Below are 27,527 nucleotides of genomic sequence, written 5' to 3'. Positions count from 1 at the left end.
AAGAACATGTTTCTCCCAAGGATATGGGCTGATTACTGAAGAGGTAACTAAGAGGCTCAAAGGGGATCAGAGGTTTCAAATCCCCAACAGGATGAAGAGGACAAAACTGTAATTTTTTGCAGGACCCACAGAAGAGAAGAGGTCCCAGTAAGTGCTTTAGGCTTTGGGTTGGACCTCAAATAATTATACCTCATGAGAAGGGTAAAAAGAAAATAGATGAATCCTCAGAGACTAAGCCCATCTTCAAATCACCTAAATCCCTAATTGGGAAGGAAGGATGGATAGAGAAGGGGATGAGACAATTGCCAGCATGACTAGCCTTAAAAAACAAAATTAATATAAATCCTCTCTGGAGGAGGAAACTATTACCCTAGACCTTAAAATATACCTGTAGTTTTGAATATACAACAATTGGCACTGAATAAAAAATAAACAAGCAAACAGGGGCAAAAGAAAGGTGACAACAGAGATTCAAAGCAATAGAAACAGACCCAGAAGGGATTCAAATAACACTGGCCTCAGACACAGACACTGAAATAACTTTGCTCAACATGAGAAAGAAAGAAAGAGGTAGAAGGGAGAGAGAGAGGGAGATAAGATGGAAGACAGAGGGGAAGAAAGTTTTAAAAGATTGAGAATTTTGCATAAAATTAAAACTGATAAATTAGATTTTAGAACTAAAAAAAAAAATGAATTAAAAACTCAGTGGACAGGTTTCACAGAAAATTAGATTAGTTGAAGAAAAAAACTAGTGAACAGATAGGTCAGAAAAAAATACCCAGATTAAGCCCAAAGAGATAACACTGAAAAACCGAAGGAGAGTAAGTTATACATGAACTACTGTGACTAGGTCTAACTTGAATGTCATTGGAGTCCCAGAAAAAAAAATAAAAAGAGAATCGGCTTACGAGAAATAAGAAGCAATGGTAAGAAATACCCAAAATTAATACCAAAAAATCAGATCCCAGATTCAAGAAACACTCTAAACCTCAAGCAGGACAAATGCAAAGACAGCAACACCTGCACTAATCATAGCGCAACTGCTAAAAATAAAAAATGAAAAGAAAAAAACTTAAAAGTAGCCACAAAAAACAAAATTACCATTGAAGGAACCCATAAGACTTACAGACGACTTTCCAGCAGAAACAATGTAAGCCAGAAGACAATGAAATGGTATTTTAAAGATCCTGAAAGAAAGTAAATGCCAATCTAGATTTATATACCCAATGAAAATATCAAAAACCAAAGTGAGATTCTGACAAGAAGGTTTCAGAATTGTCATATAGTTTCTAAAACTCTGAATTCCCAAAGATAGGGCTCTCTTTTAGGACAAGGACCTACAGTGAAGTGAAGCTTCTGGAAGTAAAATCAAAGTTGAACAGTATAGAGACCATAGAACTGAAGTAAAGAAAAAGTTCAGGAAAAGGCAGGAGAAGGAAACAGAGCCAGGCAAGATTAGGTCGCAAATTACACGATTTTAAGCATCACAGGAAACCTTCACAAGAGATAGCTCAGTGAAGTATAACAGCTACCTACTTCTCCTCCTAAAAGTTCAGAAAAACTAATTTCACATATAAATGAGCAATAAACAAGTGTTAACGTAAGATCCTATAGGAAGTTAACACTTGTTTATTGCTCATTTATATGTGAAATTAGTTTTTCTGAAAAATCAGAATAAGATTCAGACTAATGTCCCTAGAGACAATGAAAGCATGATAGACAAACATCAACACAAAATAAAAACTGTAACCTTCCTTTCAAATTAGTTAAAATACTTTAAGAAAATTACACATGACATGAAATAATACACAAATCAGAATTACAAAAATGTAAAAATGAGGTGATAAACTCAGGGAAAAAAGTCAGACTTAAATGAAAAATATCATTTCCAATATGAAAACCAATTAGAGAAAACACAGTAACAACAACAACAACCCACAACAGATAATGCCTTAAGAGAAACAGAAGGTAAAAGGAGATAAATTCAAAAAATCCTGAGGAAATAGCTAAAAAGGATTCAAAGTAAAGTGACAAATATTGAAGACAGGAAAAGAAAATCAAACAGATGGATAATAAAGGGCAAAAGAAGAAATCAAAAGCAAGGAAACAAATACAAAAAGAAAACTGATACAAGAAATAGAAAACCTGAATAGGTATAATAACTATTAAATAAAGGGAACACATAATTAAGACATGTTTAATGAAGAAAACTACAAGCTCTTACGGCTTCATTAGTGAGTTCTTCCAACCTTTTAAGGAACAACACATATCAACATCACACCAAATTTTCCAGAGAATAGAGAAAGAGGAATCATTCATTTTATGAGGCCAGTAAAACCTTGATACTAAAATCTAAGGACAATGCAAGAAAGGAAATTTATCCCTCATTTAAACATTGATGTGAAAATTCTAAACAATATTTTAGCAAAAGGAATGCAGCAATATATTAAAGAATAATACATGACAACCAACTTGAGTTTATTCCAATAACACAAAGGAGATGTCTTAATCTGATAATGGGTATCTATCTTAAAAAAACTGTGTCTCACCTGAATGTTCATCAAAATGGATAAGCAAACTGTAATATTTATACAAGGAATACTACTTACCAATAAAAAGAATAAATTGCTGATAGGTGAAGCAATATGGATGATTCTCAAAAAATCTTTATGTTGAGTGAAAGAAGCCAGAACCAAGAGAATTCCATTTCTATAAGGAAATGCTATAGAATACCATTTCTATAAGGTTTAAGAAAAGCAAAACTAATATATGGTAACATACATCAGAACAGTTGTTGTCTCTGGTGGGGTAAAGGAATTGGAAATAACTAGAAGAGTATATGGGAAACTGAGCTACATCTTGATTGAGGTGTTAATTACACAGGTGTATACATGTTTCAAAATTAAAACTGTATGCTTAAGATGTGTTCATTTTACTATATGTGAATTATAAATCAATCAAAAAACTCAATTAAAAAACCTATAGCCACCATTGTACTGAAAGGTGAAATGTTGAAAGTTTTCCCTTCAAAACAGAGAAAACAGGGCCGGGCACAGTGGCTCACACCTGTAATCCCAGCACTTTGGGAGGCCGAGGGGGGCAGATCACCTGAGGTCAGGAGTTCAAGATCAGCCTGGCCAACATGGTGAAACCCCATCTCTACTAAAAATGCAAAACAATTAGCCAGGCATGGTGGCAGACACCTGTAATCCCAGCTACTCGGGAGGCTGAGACAGGACTATCACTTGAACCTGGGAGGCAGAGGTTGCAGTGAGCCGAGATCACACCACTGCACTCCAGCCTGGGTGACAAGAGTGAAATTCCATCTCAAAAATGAATTAAAAAAAAAAAAAAAAACAGAAAAGAATAGGAATTCCTGCCATCATCAATCCCATTAAACATTATACTGCTGGTCCTAAGCCCATGTAATAAAGAACAAGAAAGGAAGGCATAACGATTAAAAGAGGAAATAAAACTATTATTTGCAGACAACATGATTGTGTCTGGAAAAAACACAGTATTTACAGATAAATTATTGGAATCAACAAGACAGCTTAGCAAATGTGCTGGATACTACGTCAGGTTTCAAAATTTAACTATATTTCAACACATCCACAAATATTTAGAGTATGAAATTCAAAGATACCATTTACAATAGCAGAGAACACCAAATGCCCAGAAACAAATATAATGAAAATAAGCAAGACTTATATACGAATATCTATAATAAGTGAAAGAAATGACAGAAGGACCTAAATTACATAAAGGAATCTGTCATGTTCATTATACAGTCTTCATGTGAAAACCAAATATGTAAATAATCAAATCTACTCACATTTATATCAATTCAATGAAATCCCAATACAAATCTTAGCAAGGCACTTTAAGGGAAATTAACAAACCAATTCAAAAATTATATGAAACTACAAAGACCAATAATAACCAAGAAAAAATTTTAATAATAACAAAATGGGAAGACTTAGTCTACTAGATATTAGAACTCATTATAAAGCTTCAATAATTCATTCAGCTGGTAGTGGTACAATAAAGAGACCAGGAAGAGACCCCTGCATACATGGACATTTGATTAATGAAAGTGGCAATGCGGAAAAGTAGAGAAAGGATGATCTTTGCAATAAATAGTGCCATGTCTACTGAAGATTCATATAGCAAAATAATAATAATCCCAGCACTTCGGGAGGCTGAGGTGGGCAGATCAACTGAGGTCAGGAGTTCAAGACCAGCCTGGCCAACATGGTGAAACCCCGTCTCTACTCAAAAGTACAAAAATTAGATGGGCATGGTGGTGGGCAACTGTAATTCTAGCTACTCGGGAGGCTGAGGCAGGAGAATCTCTTGAACCCTGGAGGCGGGAGGTTGCAGTGAGCTGAGACCATGCCACTGTACTCCAGCCTGGGCGACGGAGTAAGACTCCATCTCCAAAAATAAAAATAAAAAAACAATAATAATAAGTGAGGTGATGGACATGTTGATTCACTTGATTTAATCATTCCACATTGTACACATATATCAAAACATCACATTGTACTCTATAAAATATATAAAATTATGTCATCAATTAAAAATAATATTAATTTTTAAAAGAGTGGAAAGATAAGGCACAGAGTGGAAAATAAATTATAGCACATAACCAAATAAACTGTATCTAGAGTATACAAAGAATTCCTTAAAAATAACAACAAAATAACATAGCCAAATAACCAGCAGGTACATTAAAAGATGTTCAGCTTCACTGGTAATCAGGAAAATGCAAATTAAAACCAAAGCAAAATATACTACACATTCATTCAGAATGGCTAAAATTAAAAAGACCTTTAATAGTAAGTGTTGGTGACGATATAGAGCAAGAGGAGCTCACACAGCAGATGAGGATGCAAATCAGTTCCACCACATTGGAAAACTTGGCATTTTATGCTAAACATATACATACACTATGACCCAGAAATTTCACTCCTATGTACATACCAAAGAAAAGTGGGAGTATATAAACACCAGATATATTCACTATAATGTCATAGCTGCATTATTTGAAATAACCAAAATCAAAGGGGAAACATAAATGTCTACAGACAGTAGAATGGATCAATTGTGGCATATTCATATTATGGAATAGCATATAGCAATGAAAAGGAGCAAACCACAGTTGCACACAACAAGGATAATCTCACAAATATAATTGTTGAGCATAAGAAACCAAGTAAAATATTAAATATACTCATGACTCCATCTATATAACTCCACGTATATATGTTCAACAACAGGTAAAAATGATCAATGTTATTAGAAGTTAAGATAATGGTTTTAGCTGGGCACATTGGCTCACACTGTAATCACAGCTACTCAGGAGGGTGAGGTGGGAAGACCATTTGAGCCCAGGAGTTCAAGACTAGCCTGGGCAGCACGGCAGGAAATTAGCCAGGTTGGGGGTCTGGGGGAGCAGTGCATGCCTATAGTAACGACTACTCAGGAAGTTGAAGTAGGAGGGTTCTCTGAGCCCAGGAGTTTGAGGCTACAGTGTGCTATGACTGTGCCACTGCACTCCGGTCTGAACAACAGTGAGACCTCATCTCAAAAAAAAAGGAAAGGAAAGAAAAAAAACAAAAGGTAATGGTTCTCTAATTGAGGGAGTGGTGTTTGGAAAGACACATAAGGATGGCTGGCAAGATGCTTATTAATGTTCTATGTCTTGACCTGGATGTTTTAACTTTGTGATAATTTATCAAGCTGTTAACTTGTATTTGTGCATTTTTCTGTTTGTTCCTTTTTTTATGTTATAAAAAAGTTTTTCTAAACATAAAAACAAAAACAGTTAGCTGGAAAAAATTAGAATTTTACACTTTTTGGCAGACAATTTTTTTCTCCACAAATTCCTTGGGGGGAAAAATGTGAAATTTCCTATAATGATCAAATGAGAACCCTGCCAATTCCTAATTCCCAGGCATACTGAGCTTTTTTAGGCATAATATATGAATTTCAGAAATGGTTAGTAAAAAAAAAAAGTCATCATGAGCTTCACTAGCAGTAAATATTCCTGAATTTGCCTCCATGTTTGATTTAATTATTTCACTGGGAAAAAGAAATAGCCCATATATTTTTCTGCACCTAAGCTTTCTAGTAAGCAAATGAGAGATATTCACTTTTCAGATTTTAGGAATATCTTTTGTATTGATAACTCACACCAATGGGTCTTAAAACCAGGTTCAGGCCGGGCACGGTGGTTCATGCCTATAATCCCAGCACTTTGGAAGGCCAAGATGGGCAGATCACAAAGTCAAGAGATCGAGACCATCCTGGCCAACACACTGAAACCCCATCTCAAACAATACAAAAATTAGCTGGGCATGGTGGCACATGCTTGTAGTCCCAGCTACTTGGGAGGCTGACAGGAGAATTGTTTGAACATGAGAGGCAGGGGGGTTGCAGGAAGCCGAGATCCCACCGCTGCACTCCAGCCTGGCGAAACAGCGAGACTCTGTCTCAAAAAAAAAACAGGCTCAAAGAGAATACAGTTGTCTATTTTTTATTATCACTACTGTTAAATGAACAAACGCTTGATTTTTAAATCCTTGATACAAATTGAGACATTTGATATATCTTTGCCAAAAGAAAATAGATAAAAGGAATCTACCTCCTCCGCAATTCAGCAAGCACCAAAAGAAGTTAATTTATTCAACACATAAGGGTCACAAAAGAATAATAAAAGCAGTCATCATTTACTGAGCTTTACTGTGTTCTGGACACTTGCTAAGTATATAAGAAACTCACTTCATTCTCACAACAATACTATGAGGAGGAATAAATTATTTTCCCCCATTTTACAGATGAGGAAATTGAGGCTTAGAGACAACAAATAATTTGCACAATTAACAAAGCAAGCAGCAGAGGCAGCTTTCAATCAGTTCACTGGTTTGGTGTGAAATACCTGATTTCTATTTTCTACTTTGTGTCTTTTTTTATTTTAAAATTTTAAGCCTAAGGACTATGAAATGCAGAGAACATGTGTGTATAAGCTTACATATATACACACGCATAGGGATTTTAAAGGCCCCAAACTACTCACACGTCATAAGCCCTGTATATAGCTCTGCACCAGAACAGAGCTTAGGTTTTCTCCAAGAAACAAAACGACTTCTCAATGATAGACGAGCAAGCCAAAGCACCGCATATAGTAAGTCTACAAAGCATTAACTGGATTAATTAGCAAGGGATTTGAGAAGCAGCTTGGAGCTAGGAAACCAAAACACTAAATTGTTTAAATACTTTGGCAAAAGATCAAGGTTTCTAGGCAGCGCTGGGTCTCCTTCCATCCTTTTCGTTCCATGTTTTAACACATTTAACCTGTCTGAGGTAGTTTTTCATGAGATATGAATGACATTGTCAAAATACCAAAAAGAAAAGAGAATTTAAAAAATACTGCAAGCTGTTACCAATTCTGCCAACAGGCAAGAGCCCAGGCAACATTAATTACAAATCAATCGCTTAGGACATAAACAGCTCTTACCACTGGTAAACTCTCCCTCTAAAATAACTTGCTCTAGAGGAAAAAAACAAAGCAAATGTCTCTTCTATTATACTTGGTGAACTAATCAGGACAAAGAAACAAAGTAAAACAGGAGAAAATGCACCAAATAGCAAACGTGAAAAAGGAATCCTAGCTAGATGAACGCCCGGAATGCTACCGGAATAGCACTGTCATTTAGAAATAACGAAGAGGAAGTGGTCAGGGTAGGGACACTAGCTGAATGGGTTTCTGGTTTCCAGGAAGTAAGAATTTTTACAACGCAGCTGATTTTCACAAACACATATGGCAGCAAATTGATAAAAGAAGGCTTTCAACAATACAATCATGGGAGAGGTGGGGGGAATCTGTGTCCCTCTAGTAATGAAGGTCATTTTATAATGGTCAAGCACACTCATCACAGCCCTCACCACCACCACACACAACTATCCAATCATAATAATACACTTCAAAAATCAAAGGATCCTTCCAGAAGTCTAGTTCATCTAGACCCGATCCACAAACTACTGTTAGTTTCCCTAACTCTTTATCTTGGATATCTGCATTTTCCTCTTGATTTCCAGGAAAAAAAAAAAATTGCAAAAACCTAAGTACCTTTCTACTGCAAAAACTCTCAAAACACACTTTTCCACCACACACTTCATTCACTCCGATAGAAAAAAATTAGTAGAAAAGAATCACTAACTTTCCCTCACAATATATTCTGACTTCTGTTAGGTCCTTTGGATTTCCTGAGGATATGGTAAAAAGTGGTATATGGTACATATGCTATATAAAAGTGGGGAGAGCTTCAGCTATGAAGTCTGGCAAAAGTGGGACGGTTAGGGGTCATTTTCTTAACCTCCCTCAATAAAATGAGGAAGAAGGGCTATCTCGGAATTTGAGAATGAAAGATCTATGTGTAAAGCATCCAGCAGGGTGTCTGACACACAGTAGGTGCTTGGCAGTTACTATTATTATTTCTCCTTGGTTCTGGGGACATGGTATGTTAAGTTTCAGGATAACATAAACTCTTTCCTGAACCAGAAATTTTATTGACAATTAGATAAACAAGCTGCTGGCAGATTATGGTAGGGTGCTATCTGTTGATCTTGAACAAAATTTACCTCAGTATGTCCAGGGCACCGTCTCCAAAGGTTTCACAACACTCTCACATCAACTGTGCACTTTCATAAAATAACTATGAGGAAAGGCTAATGGGCAATAATACCCCTGGGCTCGCATATGAATTAACAAGACTGAAGGAAATCAGGGAGTTCACAGTGCAGCCAAGCTCACACAAATTTCTTGACTATGGGTATTTTATTCACCAGACTTGGCTTACCATGAGAGAAAAAGTAACACAAGTTCATTTCTTCAATCAAATTATAGAGGGGAAAATGTGGTTAAGAAGAAAAAAGCTAATCTAGTTTTTTACAAAAATAAAAAGGAGAGGATATATAATAAAATACCGAAAGAAAGGTGGCCAAAAAGGTGGTTAGGTAAAATATATTATAGTTTGAGTCTAAGTTTTTAATATTTCATATTAGAGAATTTTTAAGTGACTTAATATCACATGCTATTCATTTCAAATTTGAGGAAATATTAAAATGTTAATGCATATAACAAATTTTTATACATCATTTTTAATGTTATCTTACAAATCAAAGTTGTTTATTCGCATTACAAAATTTACCAGACTTTTTCAAAAGAAGTTCATTCCCTTTCTGTTTCATTTAACGGAGAATAATTTACAAAAATAATAATATAAAATGTTTTGGATTATTTATTGTATAAAATAGGCTACAATACAACTACATTTCTGTTATCTTCTATAGTTCTCCTACTAAACATATATTGAATACCTACTATGAGGAAAGTACTCTGAATACCTCATATTATTACATTTCTTATGCCATTAAATTCTCAAGATAATAAAATAGTCAGGGGATAGTAATTCCATATTACTGATGAGAAAACTGAGATCCAAAAAGGTCAAGTGCCTTGTCCAAGTCAGTTTACTGGGCAAGAAAGGGTCAGGATTTAAACTCCTCCCAACCAAGGATAAAGCCTGTATATCTTATGTTTTGCATGCTGCTTTCTATGTTCCTAGATTCTCTGCAATTAGAATAATCAAAGGGATCCCACCATTCCGCTACATTCACAGACACCAGTGTCTCATCACTCAACAAAGATACTTCACAATTAGCACCCCCTTGCCTGCTCCAAAGAGGATCGAGCATCTTTCAACAAACCAGGTCAAGTTAAAGGAGAAAACACAACTTCAGAATAGTCTTGTTGCATTAGCAATAACCCAGAAACAACCAGATACCTATCCAGGGGTAAGGTATGGACACAAACATTATATGTATGTAGTTGTTCTGAAAACTGAAAAACCAAACTACTTTAAAATTACTGTTCAACCAGATACTACTATCCAGGGTTAAGGTATGAATAAAAATGTTATACATATGTAGTTTTTCTGAAAACTGAGACACCAAACTATTTTAAAATTATTGTTCAACACTATATAAAGAAAGGCTAAAAGCACAATTTGGGAGCCCTGATTCTATCAATGGCAATCTCAACCTAAACCTCAAGGTCAGCACTTCTTTTCTTAAAGAAAAGGAAAAAATTAAGAAAGTTGAGAACCTGCCCAAATGTAAAGACCAAGAAAAACAGTGCTAGTCTACTTTGACTTCAGCTAATCCAACCTGATGACATAAAACATATAAACCAATGTAATTTCTACATCATTCTGACACTGCTCCCGCACATGTTGTGGCAAAAAGAATGTACTATTTCTTTCATTCCTCCTATGAAACCTCTATGATGGGACCCATTAATAATCCCATTTTTAAAATAAAAATATGAAACAGCTTGTACATCCTATCATCACACAGCTTATAAACTGGCTATACCAGAACCTGAATTTCACCAAGCCATACTATTGCAAAACGTTGTTCCAACAGAGAAGTTGAGCATTCCAGAAACACAGCCTAGAGGCAGCACAGTACAGGCCTAGAATCGAATCAACAATCCACTACTTACTAGCTGTATTACCTTAAAGCAAGTTACTTCATCTTTCTGTGCCTTGGTTTGTAACACTTATAAAATGAGGACAATAATTAATCTCTTATGGGCTCCAGGAAGAATAAGAAAAAATACACACATACTTGTTCATCTGTATATATATGTATGTGTATGTGTACATATATGTGTGTATATATATAATATGTGTATATATATATAAAGCAAATAGAAGCTTAACAAATGTTAAGTTACAGTCACGAGCTTTGCTACATTTCAATACTCAGTTACAACAAAAATGATGATACTTGAGGAGCAACTGCAGAATCTGCTAGTGCTTTAACTGAATCCTTAGAAAACTGAAATATGGGCAACTTAAAAAAAATAGCCATATCAAGAATCATTAGTCACAATAGATCAGACCCAAAGATTTCCCAAATGTCCTTAAATTGCATTAGATATGTTGGCCAATCATTCAAGGCAATATCTGGACAAGAAAACCTAACAAAGAAAATTTCTTTTTCCTTCTACATTCAGTTTCCTTGTACAGTGGCAAGTAGGATCCAATTATGCATTTAGACCCTCAGGAAGCCCTACCTAGGAAAACCTCATTCTAAAAGAAAATCATTTCACCCTCCCTCAGTGGCAGTGCCCAAACCCTCCCACTGTTTCCTCAGTTTGCAAATACCACAGATAACGGAAATATTTTATTTATAGGGAAGTCCATAGCACATTTAAGTAGAAACAATCTTTTTAGGTGTATTATCATCTCCACAAAAAGCCACACACAGGCAAGAGCCATATCTTTTCCATGCAGACATGTTTCATTCTGCTCACGCGGAAGGGGCAGTGCAGCAGAGCACCTGGAGGCCACAGGGACCATCCAGGTCTGGGCTGAGTCACATGCTCGAATCGACCTTGGGCACAGACAAAAAGTGTCTGTTAGCGGTGGGAAGCCAAGCTTGAAAGATCATATAGACCACTTTGAACCATTACCAAGATAAGTGGTGAACAAAGGAAGCCAGCAGAGGCAAAGCCATGATGAAAGAGATGAAGCCACACTGGAGCATGACTTTCCGGTTCCAGTTGGTTCTCATGAAGCCCAGCTGGTTTTGCTTCCTGTTCTTCACTGTACAACAGACCTCTCCACCTCTATCCCTCCCTTCCTGAGCTAGTTTTAGTGAAATTCCACCCCTTGGATTCAAAAATGCCTTAACAAGGACATTAGCCCACTGCCTGGCACACAGAAGGGATTCAATTAAACACATGTAAAAAACAGGAGTACAAACCTTATAAAATACCTGATGTTAGATGGGGCATTCTCATAATTACAGTTTCCTCAACAGACAGGCCGATTTCCCTTAATCCACTTATCCAATAATTGTTAAGGAAATAAACAGTATTTGACACAACACGACACTTCATTCCAATTTATCATCTAATAATAATTAAGTATTCAAAGCTTACAATGAAAGCACAGCTCCACAGTTCATATTGTTCTTTTAAATTGAATAATTTGGAATCCTATGAAGAGTTCCACCTTACAGCAGATTCCCTCATTCTTGTGCAAATACAATCTGTCTATCAACATATTAGCATTTCAATCACCCTTGTTTTTTTCATAACTGGGAGAAGCTGTCTTCATTTATTCCTATTGAGCATCTACCACCTATGAATTATTTCTGAAGCTAAGCAGTAAAATTGAGAGAAACTGAAACTATTTTCAAAAATAAATGTAGGACACTGGTTCCAGTTGCATACTCCCAAATAGTATAAATGTTCTTTAATGATTAATTTACTTTAAGATGAAAATAATTTCTTTTGAATTAAATTGTTATAATAGTTAGAAATGGAACACCAACCCCATGTTTCAAAGGTTTTTGTCTTTTTTTTTTTTTTTTTTTTTTTTTAAGAATTCTGGATCAATTTATATTCCTGGAGTAAATACATCCACCACTCAAAAAAAATTTTTTAAAGTCCCCTTTAAGCATCCCTTTAAGGTACTGACCATAAATGGTGTAATTTGCCCTGGACATCATTAAAATGTAAAGTTAATGAGGATTCAGCTGAAAACAGAAGGAATGTAACCTATTTTCAGGCAAAAGTTCTAACACAGCAATCAGAGGAAAAAGCTCTTTGATGTTTCTTTGTCTCTTCTCATTAATTTTTTTTGTCTCAAAAAAAAAAAAAAAACCAGACTATTTAAACTTAAAAAAAAGCACCAAAGTTTAAACATGATAATTATAACAGAACTCCAATGAGGTCGTTAGAATTTTTCATGAGATAAACAAGAATCAGTCATATATACATGGAGATAACACCACCTACCTGGCAGAGTGATTATAAGTTTTACAAATATTGTAAGTAAAATGTATAGCAGAATAGCTGACACATGAAAGGTACTCACTTATATTATCTCCCTCTTTGTCACACTCTGTCCCCAAGGGCCTAGCACAGTGCTGGTACAAAAATAGTAATCAAAGAGTCACCATTGTTATTATTATCACATATGCTGTATTCTTTTTCCTACTGAAGAACTCACTATATTAACCCTAACCTTCTTTCCAAGATTTATGCAAGACTCAGCACCTTCTGTCACTAGGCAGGTGGGGCATTATCCAAATAACTAGCATGGAGTAAACAGTCCTGTGTGACATTTTATCATGTGAAGTGCCTACACAGGTATAAATATTGTATCTTTTCTGGTTTTATTGCCTCATTTTACAATTATGCTACTAAAGAGCAAAATAGCACGCAGAATGTTAAGTGGCATTCTGCTGCTTGGAATTTCATCCCAAGACTCCATTCAGAATAACAAATGTGGGAGCTATTTCATCTCTGCTCTATTGTGAAGAAAGTCATCACCTTTACTTGAATATATACGAGAGTTTGACTTTCTGCATCCCATTTTGTGCTAGGTGAAATCTTAAACCAAATGTGATCATTACCAAGGTGATGTCATTAAGGAAGTAGTATAGTGCTTTCCAGAGAGACCCTACCCTACACTTTGTTATTGTTATACCAATTCCATAATCCCAGTAAACAAAGCCTAATCAGCAATAAGTGCATCTATCCAAGATGATCCACCCTTAAATACCACGAGAATTTAAAATTTCTCTTCACCCAAACAAAAAATTACAAATTCAATAAACTAATCACAGTTATTTTAAATGTTAAGAGACCATCAAAGTAATGTTTCTCCAGTAATTGTCATTTTAAAGGCATTTCCACATAAATTACCTAATTTTCAGTGGTTTGTTCATTCCATAAATATTCACTAAATCTTCTTAATATTGAAATCTGGTCATACAGTGGTGAAGAAAATACTGGGTGATCTCTACCCTCACAGAGTTTAAGGTCCAGTACAGAAGCTCAAATGAATAACTGCACAAGTAACGTAACTATAAGCTATGATAAGTGCCACAAGACCATACAGTGTAAGAACAAGCTTACTTTGGGGATCTGAAAAGGTTCCCCCCTAAGGATGATTTAATGTCTGAAGTGAGACCTGAAGGAATGGGAGAATGAGGTTGGTTTGGGGGGGTGGGGGGAGGTGAGAAAAAGGTTTAAGATGATGATAGTTGAGAAGAAATACCTAGTTTCTAAAGACATTTAGGTAAATCAATCAAATTTTTCTGATATATTGAATACAGAGGGTGAGCAGGAAGACAGGTGACCAGGATTAAGGCAGTAGGTTTTTAGTTTGCATACTGGATTTTTTAAATGTGCTGCTCAGTGGAAGGGCACCAGAGCTTCATTCAGTTTAATGAGCAGATCATGAGTTAGAATTCAGACATTTTGAATTTCAGATACTTTTCAGGCATCCAAACGGGTTGAGAGCTCAGAAGAAATGTTTCATACCTCATTCATTTATTCAACATGCAATTCCCAAGAAACAATTTGTATTAAGTCCCATGTTTCTCATTAGGGAAAAGAAGGTGAACAGGATGCTCAGCTGTCCTTTGAAAGAAACAAGTGAGTTGACAGATGTGTAGAAGTACACTGGAATTCAAAGGAAGGAAAGACTGAGTCTGTCTGGACAATCAGGGATGGCAGCATGAAGAAAATTATCTTGAAGATAAATGCCAATTCCTCCAACGGGGAAAGAGAAAAGACATTTCAGACAAAGAAACAGCATCTGAAAATGATAATTACTTTGCAGCGGCTGCAAGTACAATGTATGAGAGGTGAGCAGTAAAAGAAAAAACCATGAGGACCAAATTTGCAGAAATACAGAGGATTAAGAGAATATTAATGTTACAGCTCTTTCAGAATTTGTCTAGGTTTTCTGGTTTACCAGGAAAAAAAAAAAGAGAGAGAGAGGGAGAGAGAGAGAATGCTATGAACAAATGTGTGCCAACAAATTAGATATATGAAATGGACAAATCCCTAGAAAAATATAAACTACTAAAACTGAGTCAAGAAGAAATAGAAAATCTGAATAGACCTATAGCAAGAGATGGAATTACTAATTTGAAAACTTCCCAACAAAACAGACAAACTCAGATGACTTTACTGGAGAATTCTATCAAACATTTAAAGAAGAAGGAATACCAATTCTTCATAAACTCTTTCAAAAACTAAAATATGAAGAAAAACTTTCCGATTCATTCTGTAAGGCCAGTATTATGCTGACACCAAAAGCAAACAAATATAAGAAAACTAAAAATGCAAAAATACTCAATATATTAATAGTAGCAAACCAAATCTAGCAACACAAAAAAAGGATTACACACCATGACCAAGTGAGATTTATCCTAAGAATGCAAGATTGGGTACTTGCATTAGAGCCAGGACTGCCCTTCCCATGATAGCAGGATGCAGTAGTTCCCCAGGTCCCTTCCTCAGCAAGAGAGATAGCCACTCAAGAAAACACTATGAAAGATACTGACATCAAAAAACAACTTTATACCCATATTTTATGCATATTTTCAATTATCCTAAGTGTCTTCATTCCATCATTCTTCTTGGAGAACTTCTCAATATTGTAAACATACTTGACATGGTTGTACATATGTTCTGGTTTTGTAGCTGCTGTCAATCTAGTATTATATTTAGTAGTGAAACCAAATGCATCCTCTAAAAAGTTCATTATCACACAAGGTAACTTGATTTTTGAAATGCTGTATCTACCTTCTTTTGTCCTGTTTCTCCTTCCATGTAATTTTTGTTCCATATGGAGCTAATAGAGTTGGTGTTGGAAACATTTTTATTTGCAGTCATTTTGTCTACTTTTACCACTGTACCTTATGTTTGTTAGAACCAAATCTCAAAAGCATGGCTTAGAGTTTTCAGTAGAAATGGAGTTACAGCCATTTGGGAGCATAGTCTCCAGATCATTACAATTTCTAGTTTTCTAGGAGCATAACGTGAAGCACTGCCTATACCACTGAGTGGAGAAAGACCATAGCAGGTATGGCCCATATGCTTGGAGCGACCTTTAGCAACATGGATGGACTTGTTATTTTACCATTCTGGATATACTGGAGTATAAAGCAATTTCTATGCGAGAACAATTAATTGGAGCAAAGGGAGAAAATATTCCTTTGTATAGATTCCATAGGGCTGTGCAAAAATGTATATAACCAAAGTCAAGTAGTTCCATTACAGCACTGTTTTATGTAGTTACAACATGAAGTAATTGTAGCTTTTTAAACCATGAAATTCCTTGGAGATTGTATCTTCTAGTTAAAATAAAGTACTTATGATAGAATTTTTAAAAACAATAATGCAAGGTTGGTTTAACATCCAAAAATAGATTAATGTAATAAGCCATACCTAGAGAATGATGAACAAAAATCACACAATCATCTCAAAAGACACAGAAAAATCATCTGACAAAATCCAACATCCTTTCATAATAAAAAAAATTCAACAAACTAGAAACAAAACCGAACTTCATCAAGCTGATAAAGGGCATCTAAAAAACCTATAATTAATATCATAATTATGCCAAAAGACTAAATATTTCTCTTTAAGATGAGGACAAAGAAAAGAATATTCATTTCTGCTACTTCTATTCAACACTGGAGGTTCTAGCCAGGGCAATTAGGTATGAAAAAGAAATAAAAGTCATCAAGAATGGAAAGGAAGAAGTAGTACTATCTTGATTTGTACATTACGTAATCTTACACAAAGAAAATCCTAAGAAATTCACTAAAAAACTATCAGAACTAATAAACCAGTTCATCAAATCTGCAGGATAATAGATCAATATTTTTAAAAATCAATTCTATTTCTATACACTAACAAAGAACAATACAAAAATGAAATTCAAAGTTTCCATTTACAATAACATCGATTAAGAAAAATAGGAGTAAATCTAACAAGAGAATTGTAAAACTTATAGTCTGAAAACTACAAAACATTATGTGGAAAAAAATCCTAAACATTACCTTAATAAATGGAAAGATATCCTACGTTCATGGATTGGAACACAATATTGTTAAGCTGACAATCCTCCCCAAATGAATCTACAGATTCAATTAAATCCCTACCAAAATCCCAGCTGGGCTTTTTGCAGAAATTGATAAGCTAATACTAAAATTCATATGGAGATGCAAGGGACCCAGAATAGTCAAACGATCTTTAAAAAGAACAAAATTGGAGGACTTATACTTCTCAACTTTAAATTTACTACAAATCTACAGTAATCAAGACAGTATAGTACAGCATCAGGAAAAGAATAGGATTCAGAGTCCAGAAATAAATATTTGCAATTGTCAATTAATTTTCAACAAGATGCCAGGCATGGTGGCTTATGCCTGTAATCCCAGCACTCTGGGAGGCTGAGGGAGGCAGATCACTTGAAGCCAGTAGTGCAAGACCAGGCTGGCCAACATGGTGAAACACCATCTCTACCAAAAATACAAAAAGTTAGTTGGGCATGCTGGCACATACCTGTAGTCCCAGCTACTCAGGAGGCTGAGACACAAGAATCTCTTGAACCCAGGAGGCAGAGGTTGCAGTGAGCCAAGGTTGTGCCACTACACTCCAGCCTGGGTAACAAAGAAACCAAAACAACTCAATGGAGAATTAATACTTTTCAACAGAAGGTGCAGGGGCAATTGACCATCTACATTTGAAAGAATAAAGTTAGACTCCTTCCTTATAAGCACATATAAAAATCAACTCGATTTGGATTGTAGGCTGGGGATAGTGGTTCATGCCTTTAATCCCAGCACTTTGGGAAGCTAAGGCAGAAGAATTGCTTGAGGCCAGGAGTTCAAGACCAGCCTGGTCAACATAGCAAAACCTCGTCTCTCCCTATACACCCCCTAAAAAATTAGGTGGGTGTGGTGGCATACACCTGTAGTCCCAGCTACTTGCAAAGCAGAGGCGGGAAGATTGTTTGAGCCTGAGAAGTTGAGGCTGCAGTGAGCTAAGATCATGCCACTGTATTCCAGCCTGGGGGACCAAGTGAGAACCTGTCTCAAAAAAAAAAAAAGGAATGGATTATAGACCCAAAGGTAAGAGCTAAAACCTAAAAAATAAACAAACAAACAAACTTAGAAGAAAACACAGAAATAAATCATTGTAACTTTAGGATAGGCAATGGTTTCTTAGGTACCACACTAAAGCACAAACAACAAAAGAAATATTAAATAAGACTTCACTGAAATGAAAACTTCTGCTTCAGATGACACAATCAAGAAAGAGAAAAGTTAACCTACAAAGTGGGAGAAAGTACCTGCAAGTCATATATCTGATAAGAGGTTTGTATCTAGAATATATAAAGAACATTTATAACCCGGTAATTTTTTAAAAGACCCAGTCACTGGATAGATATTTCTCCATGGAAAATATACAAGAAGCACACTAAAAGATGCTCAATATAATTAGGCATTAGAGAAAGGCAAATCAAAATAACAATGATATGTCACTTCACCCCCACTAGAATGGCTATAATAAAAGAGATAGACAACAGTATCCGCTGACAAGAATGTGGAGAAATTGGAACCTCACACATTGCTGGTGGCTATATAAAATGGTGCAGCTGTTATGGAAAATAGCTTGGCAGTTTTCCAAAAAAAAAAAAAACAGAATTACCGTATGATCCAGCAATGCCATTCCTAGGTATATACCCAAAGGAATCGAAAGCAGAAATGCAAACATATACCAACAATGAATGACATTGTTGATTGCAGCATTATTCACAATTGCCAAAAGGTGGAGACAACCAAATTGTCCATCAACAGATGAATGGATAAACAACATGCAGTATATACATCTAATGGATAAGTATTCAGCTACAAAGAGGAATGAAGTTCTGATACATACTACAACATGAATAAACCTTGAAAACATTAGGGTAAGTGAAATAAACCAGACAGAAAAGGATAAATAATATATGATTCCACTTATATGAGGAACCTAGAATAGGCAAATTCATCAAGACAGAACAGTAGGTTAGAGGTTACCAGAGGTTAGGAAGGAGGGGAAAATGGGAAATTACTGTTAATGATTACAAAGTTTTTATTTGAGGTGATGAAAAGATTTTAATAACAGATAGTGGTGATGGCTGCACAACAGTATAAATATAATTAATACCACTAAATTTACACTTAAAAATATTTAAAACGGCAAATTTTGTTTTATATATACACATATACCTCCACAATTTAAATAATACACCAAAACCATTAATTATATCTTTTATTAATGGGCAAATTGTGTGGTTTATTAATTATATCTCAAGAAACCTATTAAAAATAATTAAAATTACACACTAAATCAATGGGTTGTTTGTTTTCATTTTTGTAGAGACAGGGTCTCACTATTTGCCCAGGCTGATCTCGAATTCCTGGCCTCAAGCAATCCTTTCACGTTGGTCTTCCCAAGTGCCAGGATTACAGGGGTGTGCCACTGTGCCTGGCCATAAATGGATGGTTTTAACAGCAATTAGACACAGCTGAAGAGAGAAGTAGCAAACTAGAAGAAAGACTTGAAGAAGTTATTGAATGTATCAGAGAGAAACAGATTGAAAACACACAAAAAAAATGGTTTAAAACTGTAAAGGACAAAAAGAGAATGTCAGACATATGTGTAATCAAAGCTCCAAAAGAAAAAGAAGTTCTAAGTCCTCAGATTCAAACAGCTGGTCCTAACCAAGATATATAAGAAGAAAACTCCACTGCTAGACAAATACCATTGCTAAACTAGAAAACAAGACACAAAAATATTAATTATAATGGAAAGGGACTTCGACAGCAACATCAGAAGTCAGAAGACAATGAAATGACATCTCCAATATGACGTTAGAATAAGGACATTTTCAGATAAACAAAACTAAGATATTTGCCACTAACAAAGAATGTTATTCAAGCAAGAAGATTAGCCCAGACGAAAAAACTCTGAGATGCAAGAAGACATAAAGAACAAAGAAAATGGCCAGGCACAGTGGCTCATACCTATAATCCCAGCACTTTGGGAGGCCAAGGTGGCCAGATCACTTGAGGGCAGGAGTTCAAGACCAGCCTGACCAATATGGCAAAACCCTGTCTCTACTGAAGATACAGAAATTGGCTGGGTGTGGTGGCATGCGCCTGTAATACCAGCTACTTGGGAGGCTGAGACAGGAGAACTGTTTGAACCAGGAGGCGGAGGTTGCAGTGAGCCGAGATCGCCCCACTAAACTCCAGCTTGGGCAACAAAATGAGACTTCATCTCAAAAAAATAAAAAATAAAGAACAAAGAAAACAGAAAATACACAGATAAATCTAAAGCATTGGTTATATAAAAAAATCAATAATTATCTTACAGGTTTAAAGTAAAATACACAACAATAAAAACATATAAACAAGGAGGGGAATGATTAAAGTTAAAACAATATACTATTTTGTATTGTCCAGGAGGAGGGTAAAGATGCCAATTAAAGTTACACAAACATGCAAAAATTTCTCAGAAACTGTTGATTTGTATGGGCATACTTTGTTTTATTGCACTTCATAGATATTGCTTTTTTTTTTTAATACATTGAAAGTGTACGACAACCCTGGATAGAGCAAGTCATTTCATGTCTCTGTGTCACATTTTGGTAATTTTTTGTAATATTTCAAACTTTTTAAATTATTATTACATCTGTTATGATGATCAGTGATCAACGATCTTTGATGTTACTGTTGTAATTGTTTTGGGGTGCCATAAACCATGCCCATATAAGATGGCAAACTTCGTCAATAAATGTGAGTGTGTTCTGACTGTTCCTCCAACCAGCCATTCTCCCATCTTTCTCTTCCTTGGGCCTCCCTGTTCCTTGAGACACAATAATATTGACATTAGGCCAATAATTCACCCTACAATGGCCTCTGAGTGTTCAACCAAAAGGAGGAGCTGCATGTCTTTAAATCAAAAGCTAGACATAATTGAGCTTAGTAGTGAGGAAGGTATATTGAAAGTCAAGATAGGCTCAAAGTTAGTCTTCTTGTACCAAACAGCCCAATTGCGAATGACAAGGAAAGGTTCTTGAAGGAAATAAAAAGTACTACTTCAGTGACACATGAATGATAATGAAGTGAAACAGCCTGATTGTTGATACATGAAAGTTTCAGTGGTCTGGACAGATCAAACCAGCCGCAACATTCCGTTACACAAAAGCCTGATTCACATCAAGGCCCTGACTCTCTTCAATTCTATGGAGGCTGAGGCAGGTGAGGAAGCTGCAGAAGAGTTTGACTAGCAGAGGCTGGTTCATGAGGTTTAAGGAAAAAAGCCATCTCCATAATATAAAAAAGTCCAAGGCGAAGCTGCAAATCCTGATGTAGAAGCTGCAACAAGTTATCCAGAAGTTCAAGCTAAGATATCTGATAAAGGTGGCTACACTAACAACAGATTTTCAATGTAGATGAAACCACCTGATATCAGAAGAAAATGCCATCTAGGACTTTCATAGCTAGAAAGGAGATGTCAAAACCAGTTTCAAAGGACAGGATAAATCTTTTGTTAGGGGCTAATGTAGCTGGTGACTTTAAATTGAAACCAATGCTCATCGACCATTCTGAAAATCCTAGAGTTCTTAAGTATAATATTATGCTAAATCTACTCTGTCTGTGCTCTATAAATGGAACAACAAAGCCTGGATGACAGCACATCATTTTACAGCATGCATTACTATTTAGATTGGTGCAAAAATTATTCTGGTTTTTGCCATTGAGTAATGACATAAACCCCAATTAGTTTTGCACCAAAATAATACAGTTTAAACCCACTGTTGAAACCTACTGCTCAGAAAAAAAGACAATGCACCTGGTCATCCAAGAGCTCTGATGGAGATATACAAGGAGATGAAGGTTGTTGTCATGCCTGCTAACACAACATCCATTCTGCAGCCCCTGGATCAAGGAGTAATTTTGACTTTGAAGTCTGAGAAACATAGAAGGCTATAGCTGCAATAGAGAGTAATTCCTCTGATGGGTTTGGGCAAAGTAAATTGAAAACCTTCTGGAAAGAATTCACCGTTCTAGATGCCATTAAGAACATCTGTGATTTGTGGGAGGTCAAAATACCAACATTAACAAGAGTTTGGAAGAAGCTAATTCCAGCCCTCATGGATGACACTGAGGTATTTAAGACTTCAGTGGAGGAAGTAATGCAGATGTGACAGAAGCTGCAAGAGAACCAGAACTAAAAGCAGAACCTGAAAATGGAAATGAATTGCTGGAATCTCTTGATAAAATCTGAATGCATGAGAAGTTGCTTCTTACAAATGAGCAAGGAATATCCTTTCTTGAGATGGAAACTACTCTTGGTAAAAATGCTGTAAACATTGTTGAAATGACAAGAAAGGATTTATAATATTACACAAACCTGGTTGATAATCCAGAAAGAGCGTTTGAGAGGTTTCCGATTTTAAAAGGAGTTCGACTGGGGGTAAAATGCTATGAAAGAGCATCACATCCTACAGAGTAATCTTTCGTGAAAGGAAGAGTCAATCCATGCAGCAAACTTCATTGCTGTCTTATTTTTAAAAATTTCCATAGCCATCCCAGCCTTCAGTAGCCACCGTCCTGACCAGTCGGTAGCCATCAACATTTAGACAAGATCCTCTGCCATCAAAAAGATTACAAGTTGATTGTTAGCAATTTTTAGCAATAAAATATTTTTAAATCATGATATGTACCTTTTTAAACATAACGCTATTATACAATTAATAGACAATAGTAGAGTATAAACATAACTTTACATGCATTGGGAAACCAAAACAATTTGTGACTCACTTTACTGTGCTACTCACTTTATTGTGGTCTGCAACTAAACTGAACCTGCAATATCTCTGATGTATGCCTGTATTAGTTAACATTATGGACACTGAAAGCACACGACCTGGGTTCAAATCCCAGCTCTACTACTTGATAGCTCTGTGGCCTTGGACAGATTACATAAGCTCACCATGCCATGGTTTCCCCATCTGTAAAACTGAGACAGTAACAGTATCTATCCCATAGGGTTTTTGTGAGGATTAAATGAGTTAATATAGGTAAAGATACAAAACAATGACTGGTATAGAATAAGCCCTACTAAGTCATAGCCACCATTATTTTCAGTGTATTAGTTAAAGGCACAGAAATAGTATTTAAGTCCCAAATAATAAAGGGGAAAAAAATGAATGATGAAAATGCTTAAATAATCCAAAAGAAAGGAATAAAAAAATGAAGCACAAAAAGCATTTCCAGTAAAAAAAAAAATACAGGTAAGACGACTGGATTTTAAAAGATCCAACTATGTATTGCTTTCAAAAGACACATCTTCAACACAAGAATGAAAAAAAAAATAAGAAAACACAAGCATGGAAGTGTATAATTTGATGAGTTATGACATATGTGTACATCCCTTAAACCATCACCACAATCAATCAACCCCAAAAGTTTCTTTGTGCTCCTCTGTAATCTATCCCTCCCGCTGCACTCCCCACCACCCATCCCTAGGGAACCACTGGTGTGCTTTCTGTCACTAAAGATTAGTTTGTACTTTCTAGGCTTTTATATAAATGGAATCAGAAAGTATGTACTCTTTTTGTCCAGCTTCTTTCACTCAAGATAATTATGTTGAGATCCATCCATGTTGTTGAGTATAGCAATACTTTGTTCCTTTTTATTACTATTATTCTATGTATAGAACTCAATTTGTTTACTCATTTCTAGCCTCTCCAGACAATAAATGGTGTTAAAATTAAGAAATGGCCTCTGGGTAAAGATCAAATCCAGCGTTCTCTTAGGATAAGAAAAAGCTAAGGGGGTGATTTTAAAATTCTTTGTAAGACCTCCAAAAGATCTAAGGTGGTACCATAGAGAACCATTCAGTTAAACAACAGGGCTTCTAAGAAGCTTACAACTGTTGTTCCTCAGTGGTCTCCCTAGAAAACCAAAATAGAAAAGGAGGGCTTATCTCAAAGACATTTGTGGGTATGAATGTTATGTCAAGGAGTAAACGCCAACAGATTCACAGGACAACAAAGGAGTTTTTAAGAGGCTCATATGGGGAGAAACACACCCAGCCTGGACTGAAAGGAACAAAGAAAATATAAATGAAAAAACAATAGGCCGTTGAATCACTAAACTTTCCAGAAGCAGGCTGAGGAAACTACTCAGTTGCTAACACAGCTTCTCTTTTATTTAAAGAAGGATGATTCAGAATCCAAAAGCTCAGAAGGTACAATTAAGAGCCATGGTGAGCCACTCTCAGGCCAGAGCAGGACTGAGTCTCCATCAGGAAACTTCCAACAGTTGCCCAGCCGTATTTGGGAACCACTATGGAGTGCTATGTGCTCCAACGTGCCTCCTGCTGGCCCCCTTTTAAAGGATCAGTGTCTTCAGCAGTTATCTTCTGCCTGTCCCACCATTATACGCTGGGGAAGAGTGGTGGTGGGAGGGGCTGGGGAGAAGATAACTTCTCTCTTTAGTTTCCAAACTGAGAGGGCCTGTACTTGAGAAGCTATACTTAAGAAGTCATATCTAAGTTTCTCATCCTCACCTAAGCCTGATTTAGTTCCAGAGACTGAGGGGTCTGAGCTGCTGATGTAAGGATGGCACTTGTGGGGGCCTTGGGAGAGGTTGAGGATACATAGATTTCCATAGCAACTGGGTATAAAACTGTTTGCTCCCTGCTCCCTCTGCTGAGCTGCCCACAGCACTTTGTGCCTGTCTCTATTTATCCCAAATAATGTATGGCTACTGGTTGATTATTTATTTCCCTCATCAGATGTAAACTCCTTAAAAGAAAGTGTTTTATTTATATCCATAGCATTAAGTAGTCCCTCAAAGACTTGTTTGAATTTATGAATAAGTATATGAAGAAAGCCAGTCTGTCATGGACTCAGGCCATCCAAAGCCATGCTAATGAATATAACAGTACATTCCCAGTGCATTTATGCGATGGGCCTCAGTTAAACATTTAGGAAAGCTAGGCAATTAAAAATAAGAATGTTCACCTTATCCACCACAACAGCATAGACAATACTGAAACCCAGGACTGATTCTCAGGAACATCCTGAAAACATCACCCTATAAACCTGCATTTTAATAGCCTGACACAGCTCAAAAGCATTGGCTGATAAGAGTGTAACTAGTTTTTAAAATGAAAGAAAAAACCTCCAAATATTTTTCATTTTAAATTGTTTTTCTTTTTTTCTCTTGAGATGGAATCCTGCTCTGTCACCCAGGCTAGAACGCAGTGGCATGATCTCAGCTCACTGCAACCTCCACTGCCTGGGTTAAAGCCATTCCCCTGCCTCAGCCTCTCCAGTAACTGGGATTACAGGGGTACACCACCACATCCAGCTAATTTTATTATTTTTAGTAGAGACCAGTAAAGAAATCATTCAGTAGCTCTCCAGGGCAATACTCAGAGACATCTTTCTATCTTGAGATGCCAGCCTCTCAAAAAAGCTACTGTTCCTCTCAATGGGCTGGAAAATTTCTCAGATTAAGAAGCATTTCTTTTAGGTAACTATTACAATACACCTACTTCTAAGATATTTTCATGGGGAAAAAATAACACATATCATTACCTTTAGAATATTAGTATATATTAGCATATATCATCACCTTTAGAAAGTCACTCACACTGTACATATAATTTGCAGGAAAAGAGAAACCGTGGGTGAAACAAATATTAGGCAGCAATAACTGAGGCAGATGAAAGCATTTACAAATCTATTTTTAATCCACTGCATTATCTCATTTTAAGCAAGATCATTCTTAGTACATTTCTGCTGGCAAAAATCAACCTTGCTGGTCTCTCAACACAAATGGCAACATTCATCCTAGCCATCAGCTGATTCTCCTGCCCAGGAACTTCAGACTGTTCCTTGATCCCAATCACAACATTTGTGAATAACTTCTACATGTAATAGGACCCAGATGTTTAATATTTTGTCTCAGATTTAAAAATAAAATTCAAAATGACCCAGAAAGCAAAGTAAAATAAAAAAATTAAAAATGAAGCTGGGTATGGTAGTTCACGTCTGTAATCCCAGCACTTTGGGAGGCTGACGTGGGTGGATCACCTGAGGTCAGGAGTTTGAGACCAGCCTGGCCAACATGGTGAAACCTATCTCTACTAAAAATACAAAATTAGCCGGGTGTGGTGGCATGCACCTGTAGTCCCACCTACTCGGGAGGCTGAGGCAGGAGAATCACTTGAACCCGGGACACGGAGGGTACAATGAGCCGAGATCACACCATTGCACTCCGGCCTGGGTGACAGAGTGAGATTCTGTCTCAAAAAAAAAATAAAAATAAAAATAAATTAAATTAAATAAAAAATGAAGCAACTGATTTAATCAATTTAAGCAAATGGTTACCAGTTCAAATGAAGTTTCTCTCTCCTCTTCTGTCTCTTGGTCGAATATACCTTTATCTCATCAGCTACCAGGACAGTACCAGACATTGCCACAGCCTACTGCATGCAAAGTGGTAATAAATGCAGTGGATGGGAAATAGAAGATAATGAACCAATCCTTGATATACTCTAAATCTCTTTTCTACCTTGCTAAGAAAAACAAGATAAGTCCCTGGAGATACTCCAGAAGTAGATGTAACCATAGGTAAAACCCCACTCTAAAAAATACAATTATAATGTCCAGTTCTATGTAAATGGAGCTATTTCAAAAGCCTCACAAACAACTGATACTAACATTGCCTTGCTTATTTGGACATAACAAATTCCACTGAATGAGATATTTTTAATATCTCTTCATTTAGCTAGCTACCTACTGAATAGGATTATTCTTCAAGGGAGAATTCAACCAAGAAGATTCCTGCCCTCAAGAATAACAGAAAAGACAATTATAATACAATATGCAGGGTGCCAAAAGGGAGGGTATCTAACCAAGTCTGTGAAGGGTGGCAGAGAGGGGGCAGTAAGGGAAAAAATGGAGGATTAGAGGCCTCCTAAAAGAGGTGGCACCTTGTCTAAGTTACAAAGGACAATGGAAATAAACCAGGAAAACAGGGAGAAAGAGTGTTGTACAGAAAATAGAAAGACCAGACACTAAGGTATGGAAGAAAATAGACTAAAGTGGCTCAGCTAGTACAGAAGGTCAATGACAGGCAGTGGTGAGGGACAAAGGAAGAGAGGTCAGCCAAGTGATGAGGAGCCTTCTGTGCCACGCTAGGATCTTCATTACCCTATAGGTAATGAAGAGGCATTATAAGGTTTAAGCAGAAGACTGGCATGATTATATTTGTTTAACACACACATTATGACAGCAGGACAGAAGAGGGGTTGGAAGGGATAAGACTCCAGCTAAGAAAACCAATTAAGTGGCCAGGCACGGTGGCTCACGCCTGTAATCCCAGCACTTTGGGAGGCCGAGGTGGGCGGATCACCTGAGGTCAGGAGTTCGAGACCAGCCTGACCAACATGGAGAAACCCCATCTCTACCAAAAATAGAAAATTAGCCAGGCATGGTGGCACATGCCTGTAATCCCAGCTACTCGGGAGGCTGAGGCAGGAGAATCCCTTGAACACGGGAGGCGGA

The 27,527-nt window shown here is 36.5% G+C and overlaps 1 protein-coding gene and 2 pseudogenes across 6 annotated transcripts in view; 2 read left to right on the top strand and 1 right to left on the bottom strand.

The window, feature by feature from the left end:
- The window catches only part of DENND1A (DENN domain containing 1A), a 544,396-nt gene that overhangs the window by 443,431 nt on the left and 73,438 nt on the right, over nt 1–27,527 (bottom strand). The window lies entirely within an intron of this gene.
- On the top strand, nt 14,802–14,858 carry LOC112608776 (annotated as a pseudogene).
- Nucleotides 15,427–16,069, top strand: LOC112608053 (annotated as a pseudogene).

The sequence above is a fragment of the Theropithecus gelada genome, chromosome 15 (genome assembly GCF_003255815.1).
Source record: "Theropithecus gelada isolate Dixy chromosome 15, Tgel_1.0, whole genome shotgun sequence".
Taxonomy (NCBI): domain Eukaryota; kingdom Metazoa; phylum Chordata; class Mammalia; order Primates; family Cercopithecidae; genus Theropithecus; species Theropithecus gelada.
This window is presented reverse-complemented; position numbering and strand designations above follow the sequence as displayed.